This window comes from Sorex araneus, chromosome 5 (assembly GCF_027595985.1).
Source record: "Sorex araneus isolate mSorAra2 chromosome 5, mSorAra2.pri, whole genome shotgun sequence".
In the NCBI taxonomy this organism is placed as follows: Eukaryota; Metazoa; Chordata; class Mammalia; order Eulipotyphla; family Soricidae; genus Sorex; species Sorex araneus.
In genome coordinates, this window is record NC_073306.1 from 117,775,551 (window position 1) to 117,782,957 (window position 7,407).

Here is a 7,407-nt window from a genome sequence, read left to right on the forward strand (position 1 = left end):
CTTCACATGGTTGTTTCTTTCTCAGCCTACAGGTTTCAGCTCTCAGAGGCCACCTACTTAGAGTACTTTCTAGCTATCCTAAAGTCACACTGCCCAGCTTCTGACCGGTTGCCCTGTTTTTATTTTTTCTTCATACAACTTTCTCTTCTTTGAAACAACTGCTACATGGTTATTGTTCAATACCTCTGTAGGACTGCAAGTTCCAGTCTTGCAGAAAACTTGTCAGTCTTGTTTTTGCAGCAACTTCAGCACTTAACGCATGGTGTGTACACAACATATACTGGTTGAAGGATCACAATTTTCAGTTATATTCCAGAGTAACGATGCCATATAATCCCACTGTCTGGAATTGCCACTGGATATCAGCTACACACTGAGTGGTGACTGTGACTTATGACGGTGTCCCCTGGAACATGGGCCATGTGTCATTTATCCGTAACATTATTGCTTTGGGTCAGTGTCAGAGGTCATAAAGGAAGAATTATTATGGTTCTAATATATCATTAAAACTAGATTCTTGGGGCTGGAGCAATAGCACAGTGGGTAGGGATGCTGGGAATCGAATCCGTGTTTGCCTTGCACGTGGCCGACCTGGGTTCGATTCCCAGTATCCCATATGGTCCCCTGAGTACTCCAGGAGTAATTCCTGAGTGCAGACCCAGGAGTAACCCCTGGGCATCGTCGGGTGTGACCCCCCAAAAAAAGTAAAAGACAAACAAAAAAACCCAAAAAACTAGATTCTTGGAGCCTGGGAGATTAGGGTGCTTGCCTTGCATGCAGCCCACCTGGCTTTGATCCCTGGCACCTCAGTAGTCCCCTGAGCCCTCCAGAAGTGACCCCTGAGACCAGTGTCAGAAGTAAGCCCTAAGCACATCTGGGCGTGACGATAAAACCACAACTAAAAACTAAAACTGGATTTTTCATTTTTGTAATGGCAGACTGGTTTATTCAACTAATTCTTCATCTGAAAAGAGTGGAAATGTTAAAGCATACAAGTATCTTCTGAAAAGTTTAAAAGTGTGGGCAATTCCCAGGGAAATGTGAAAAAGAGTAAACAGAAAATTACTGTTTGAAACTGTAATGATGAAATTGAGTGCTGAAAGAGGGCAAAGGGACATACACGATGACCTTTTGGTACCTGTATTACAAACCATAATGCCCAAAAGGAGAGAGAGGAGAGAGAGAAACACACACACATGCACACGCATATACACACAAACTGAGAGAGAGAGAGAGAGAGAGAGAGAGAGAGAGAGAGAGAGAGAGAGAGAAGGAAAGTGCCTGCCATAGAGGCAGACTGGTGGTAGGGGCATAAGAGGAAGGGAAACTGGGGGCATTGGTGGTGGGAAATGTACACTGGTAAAGGGACCCATGTAGGACATTGTATAACTGGAACCTAATCATGAACAACCTTGTAACTGTGTAATTCAGTTTATAGAAGAGAGTGTGAGACTGAAATGATGGGGCTGGAGAGATAGTACAGTGGGTAGGACACTTGCCTTGCACATAGCCAGCCCAGGTTTGATCCCATGGCCAGGTTTGTCCCTCTGAGCACTGCCAGGAGAAATTCCTGAGTGCAGAGCCAGGACACAGCCGGGTATGGCCTTAGCCCCCAAAAACAGACTTGGAGAAGTAGCACAGGGTTTAAGGTGCTTGCCTGGCATGCAGTCGATACAGTTTGGACACCCCCCTCCATCACCACTCCAGGGTTTTCAGGGTAAAGAGTTGCCATTTGGGAAAGCTCACAATTGTCTTTTAAATAATAAATAGTTGAGTCACTCAAAATACAGACTGTTCATCTTTTCCCAGTGAAGATAAATTTGTGTATTTAACAAACACTGCTAAATAACTAATTCTCTACAGAGTACTTACTGCATGCCAGGAAAAATTTATTAACCATTAATTCTCTTAATATCCTCATGAGTTACTTATCATCATGAGTTAGGTATTATCATCATGTCAATTTTTTTGTTTGTTTTTTTGATTTTGGGTCACACCTGGCAATGCACAGGGGTTACTCCTGGCTCTTCACTCAGGAATTACCCCTGGCAGTGCTCAGGGGACCATATAGCATCATGTCAATTTAACTGGTGGAAAAACTGAGACAGAGAAGCAAAATAATTCACCTAAGATGATATGGTGAATCAATGATGACATTAGGATGAGAATCCGGACCTCTCACTGTCACATTTTTTTTTTTGCCTTTTTGGGTCACACCCGGCAATACACAGGGGTTACTCCTGGCTCATGCACTCAGGAATCACCCCTGGCGGCATTCAGGGGACCATATGAGATGCTGGGAATTGAACCCGGGTCGGCCATGTGCAAGGCAAATGCCCTACACACTGTGCCATTGCTCCAGCCCCTCACTGCCGCATTCTTGATCTTAACCATTTTAATTGTTTCCATAACAAAATCCCTCATACTGAGTCATTGACACAACTGAAATTAGTTTTCTCAAATTTTGAGAGTGAAAATCCAAGATAAGTTTCCTGCAGGTTTGATTTCCTTCTTTCAAGGGGCGAGAGTGCGTCACATTTGGCTTTTCTTAGGGACTCTTCCGGGCTCTGTGTTCAGGAGTGACGCGTGCCTATGCTCAGGGAAACATATGTGGTGGACAGAGATCAAACCAGGGTTGGTTGAGTGCAAGCAAATATTTTATCTCCTGTATTTACCTCTCTGGCCCTCTCTCTGATCTATAGATGGTTGCCTTCTCACTGTCCCCAAATGGTCACCCCTCAGTCTATGTATGTGTTTAAACCACCTATATATATATAGGTGGTTTAAACTATATATACTATATATATATATAGGTGGTATATACTATATATATATAGGTGGTTTAAACTATATATATATGGACACTGGTCACATGGGATTAGGCATATATATATATAGGTGGTTTAAACTATATATATATATATATATGGACACTGGTCACATGGGATTAGGTCCAATTTATATGATATTACTAAATTTAATCACCATGGGGGCTAGAGCGATAGCACAGCGGATAGGGCATTTGCCTTGCATGCGGCCGACCCGGGTTCAATTCCCAGCATCCCATATGGTCCCCTGAGCACCACCAGGGTTAATTCCTGAGTGCAGAGCCAGGAGTGACCCCTGTGCATTGCCGGGTGTGACCCAAAAAGCAAAAAAACAAACAAAAAAAACCCCCCAAAAAACAAAATTTAATCATCATGTTAAAGGTCCATCTTTAAAAAGTCATAATTTGGGCTGGAGTGATAGTACAGCAGGTAGGGCACCTGCCTTGCACATGGCCAAACCAGGTTCTATCCTCGGCATCCCATGTGGTCCTCCAAGCACCAACAGGATTAATTCCTAAGTGCAGAGCAAGGAATAAACCCTGAGCATCGCCAGCTGTGATCCAAATAGCCAAGAAAAAAAAAGAGTCATAATTTGAAGGATTAGGAGTCAGGAGATCAACACAAATTCTGGGGAACACAATTCAGCACAACTACCATGCTCTTCTGCCTCCTACCAATATCTACAGACCTCACAAGAAATTAGGGAATAGCAGCGTGAATCCTTATCGTCCCCTTCCAGCTGGGGCAGTTGGTTTAAATGGCCCACAGTTTCTCTGTTTCATGAACAATTTAGCTTTTCTGGAGTGCCCAGAGCACCCGTTGTGGAGGAAGCCATTGGAAGTTTCCCAAACTTCCCCTCCTCCTCCCCGCTTGACTGCATTCCTAGAATTACCCCATCACTTACCTTAATCTCTAGACTGTTACTGGGTTTGGTTCAGCACCAACAAGGCAGAATTGAGGGAATAGGACAAAAGAACATTGGTTTTGGTGGAACAAGAGATGGAGGCCAGAAGCAAAAAGCCCAGAGAAGGGGCTGGAGTGACAATACAGTGGGTAGGGTGTTTGCTTTGCACTTGGCCTACCCGGGTTCGATTCCCAGCATCCCATATGGCTCCCCAAGCACCGACAGGAGTAATTCCTGAGTATAACGCCAGGAATAACCCCTGGCCATCGCCGGGTGTGACCCAAAAAGCCAAAAAAAGGAAAAAAAAAGCTCAGAGGAGTAGGGGCCATTGGGACTAGGGAACACGATGTCAGTTGGGCTTTCCACCCCTCAAAGCTCATCAGTTGTCCCTGAGTGAGGGAGCCAGACAGAAGCATCGCTCAGGGTGTCTCTGTCCAACGGAAAGAAGCTCTGCCCAGCTCAAAGGGCTTCTTCCGGAAGGGGTAGAGAAAAAGGCAACTTCCAATGGCTCAGAGAGTCCCCTGCGAGGAGTAGTAGCAAAGGCTGGCAGGTGCCATCCAGGGCTATCAAGGAAGGCATCTTAGTGGAGGCAAGAAGGCTCCTGTGGCGGTGAAGGGGGCATCAGGAAAGAGAACAGCAGGCCCAAGGGCTGAAGAGCAGATACAAATCAATTGTGTGGGCAGATGCTTTGTAGGCAGGAGACCTGGCTGCAGTCCCGCATGGTCTTCCTAGTCCTGCCAGGGATTGCCACCAAGCACAAAGTTAGGAGAGGTCTCTGAGCACTGGCGGGTATAACACAAAAACCCAGAAAAACTGAGTGGAGGACAGGTGGGGTTTTGAAGGCAGGATGGGCGTTCAAGAGTAGAAGTGGGTGGCTGGAGTGATAGTGTAGCTGGTAGGGTGTTTGTCTTGCATGTGGTCGACCTAAGTTCAATCCTTGATATCCGGCGTGGTCCACCATGGAGTACCAGGAGTGATGCCTGAGCTCAGAGCCAGGAGTGAGCCCTGAGCCAGGTGTGACCCTGAGACAACAAGAACAACAAAATAGTAGAAATGGAGCTTGAGGGTGTGTCTGTGGGGGTTGGGGGGAGGTCAGTGAAGCAATGCCTCAGAATCTGTCCTCTGCAAAGCAGAACTGCTATGTTACTAGGAGTGTACTCAGCTAATCTAAGGAAACAGAAAGTGTGATTTTCATTCTGGTGAGGCTAAAATAAGTTTTTTGTTTTTTTTTTCTTTTTCTTTTTGGGTCACACACACCGGCGATGCACAGGGGTTACTCCTGGTTCTGCACTCAGGAATTATCCCTGGCGGTGCTCAGGGGACCATATGGGATGCTGGGAATCGAACCCGGATCGGCCGCGTGCAAGGCAAATACCCCACCCGTTGTACTATCGCTCCAGCCCCCTGTTTTTTTTTTTTGCTTAAAATAAGTATTTAAGAAAAATGACGAGCATCTCTAGAGTCAAATCACCCCACACTCCTGGGGTGACATCAGGACACGATTCCTCTGGCCTCCAAACACATGCTCCCCTAGCTCCTCCTGATGGTCTGAGTGTGGCACTTGGTCTTTATTTTTTTTTTCACATAGGAAGCACTCTCAGCAATGACTCCGTGTGGGGGGGAATGGGGGGTTGGGCACCAGAGTCCCAAAGCAGTGGTCCCAGAAATAGCACTAGGGCAGGTGCTTTACCACTTTAGCCTTATCCCCAGCTCTGAAGTGAGTTTTGAGTTTTTGTTTTGTCTTGGGCTCACACCAGCACTGTTCAGGGTTTTACACCTTGCTCTGTGCTCAGGGATCACTCCTGCCAGGGCTCACAGTACCGTATGAAATTCGGGGGATTGGGGGATGGAGCGATAGCACAGGGAGTAGGGCATTTGCCTTGCACGTGGCCGACTCAGGTTCTATTCCCAGCATCCCATATGGTCCCCTGAGCACCGCCAGGAGTAATTACTGAGTGCAGAGCCAGGAGTAATCCCTGTGCATCGCCAGGTGTGACCCCAAAAGCAAAAAAAAAATGGGGGGGATTGAACCAATGTCCACCTTGCGCAAGGCAAGCACCCTACCTACTGTACTATTGCTCCAACCCTCCACCCAAGGGAGTTTTAGAAGGATGAGCACACACCTTGAAATGAAGTGTGTTTTTCTTTTGTGGGGAGGGTTCTCACCTGGTGGAGCTTCTGGAATTACTCCCAGTGCTGCCTGGGATCTCAAAATTTGAATTTTTGTTGTTCTTTTTCAGGGCCATACCTGACAATGCTTAGGGATAATTTCTGGCTCTGCACTCAAGAATCACTTTTTTTTTTTTTTTGCTTTTTGGGTCACACCCATCGATGCTCAGGGGTCACTCCTGGCTTTGCACTCAGGAATTGCTCCTGGCAGTGCTTGCGGGACCATATGGGATGCCGGGGATCGAACTCGGGTCGGCCGCGTGCAAGGCAAATGCCCTAACCGCTGTGCTATCGCTCCGGCCCCAGGAATCACTTCTGATGGGCTCAGGAAACTATACAGATGGTGGGGATTAAACCTGGGTCAGCCGCATGCAAGGCAAACACCCTACCTGCTGTACTGTTGCTCCAGCCCTCAAATTTGGGGTTTTCACAGACAGAGCATGAACTTGGGACTTTGCATTATCTCTCCAGCCCAATGATTTTTAATATTTAATGTCTGTCTGCCTCTATTTCCCAGCTTGTGGGAAAGGGTCTCTGTCTTCTGGGAGCTATAATCAGGCCAGTCTTCAGCTAGGAGCTGGTGGAGGGTGTATGAGTGATGGGGGCAGAATCGCTGCATGGGCTCCCCAGGTGGGCACTGGGAGTTTGTCCCACAAACAGAGGGAAATGAGGAAGACCTGTATGAATAGGAAAGGGTGCTCCCCCAAAGGTGTATACAGGGCGGGGGGGAATGTAAGGCAACAGCTATGCAAGATGTGAGGAAGGGATTTAAGGCCAGGAGAGGCAGAAGCACTTGGTTCCCAATCCTGCAGCAAGGAGGGAGGTCTCTGACAGCAGGATCCCAGGGTGGGTCCACGTTGCACAGGCTGACCAAAGGTTCCATCCCAGGTGAAGTGGAGATGGGCTGACAAACATAGGGGGCCCTGGGAGGAAGAAATAGGCTGGGGGACACCTTATGGTGGAAATAGGGTGCAAACAGGGTGCGTGTTGCAGAACTGAAGGTCCCATGTAGAGAGAAGAGGATCGTACTCACAAAGCTGTTTCTGGATGCGTGGACCTTAGTCGCAAATGCACCTGGCCAAGTTTTATTTTATTTTACTTTGTTATTAACCAGGAAGGATACTTTTACTTTCAGGAAACTTCCTATATTGGTACAATAAGTAGCTTTGTCTTCCAGCATTTTTTTTTTAATTTTTAAATTTTTAAAAACTGTATCACTGTGAGATACGCTCACAAAGCTGTTCACGATTAGGTTTCAGTGATCCAGTACTCCAACACCCATCCCTCCGCCAGTGCACATCTCCCAGCATGAGGGCCCCCAGTTTCCCTCCCACCGCCCCCCCCCAGCCTGCCTCTGAGTCCGGCCAACTTTTAGGGTGCACACTGTCACTCTCAACATAGCACTTAGCACAGTGGGGCGGTCTGGACCACGAAGTGCGGGGGGCGGGGACTGGGTCGGCAGAACTGGGGTCCAAGGGGGCGGAGCTGGGCGTCCACATGCGCCGG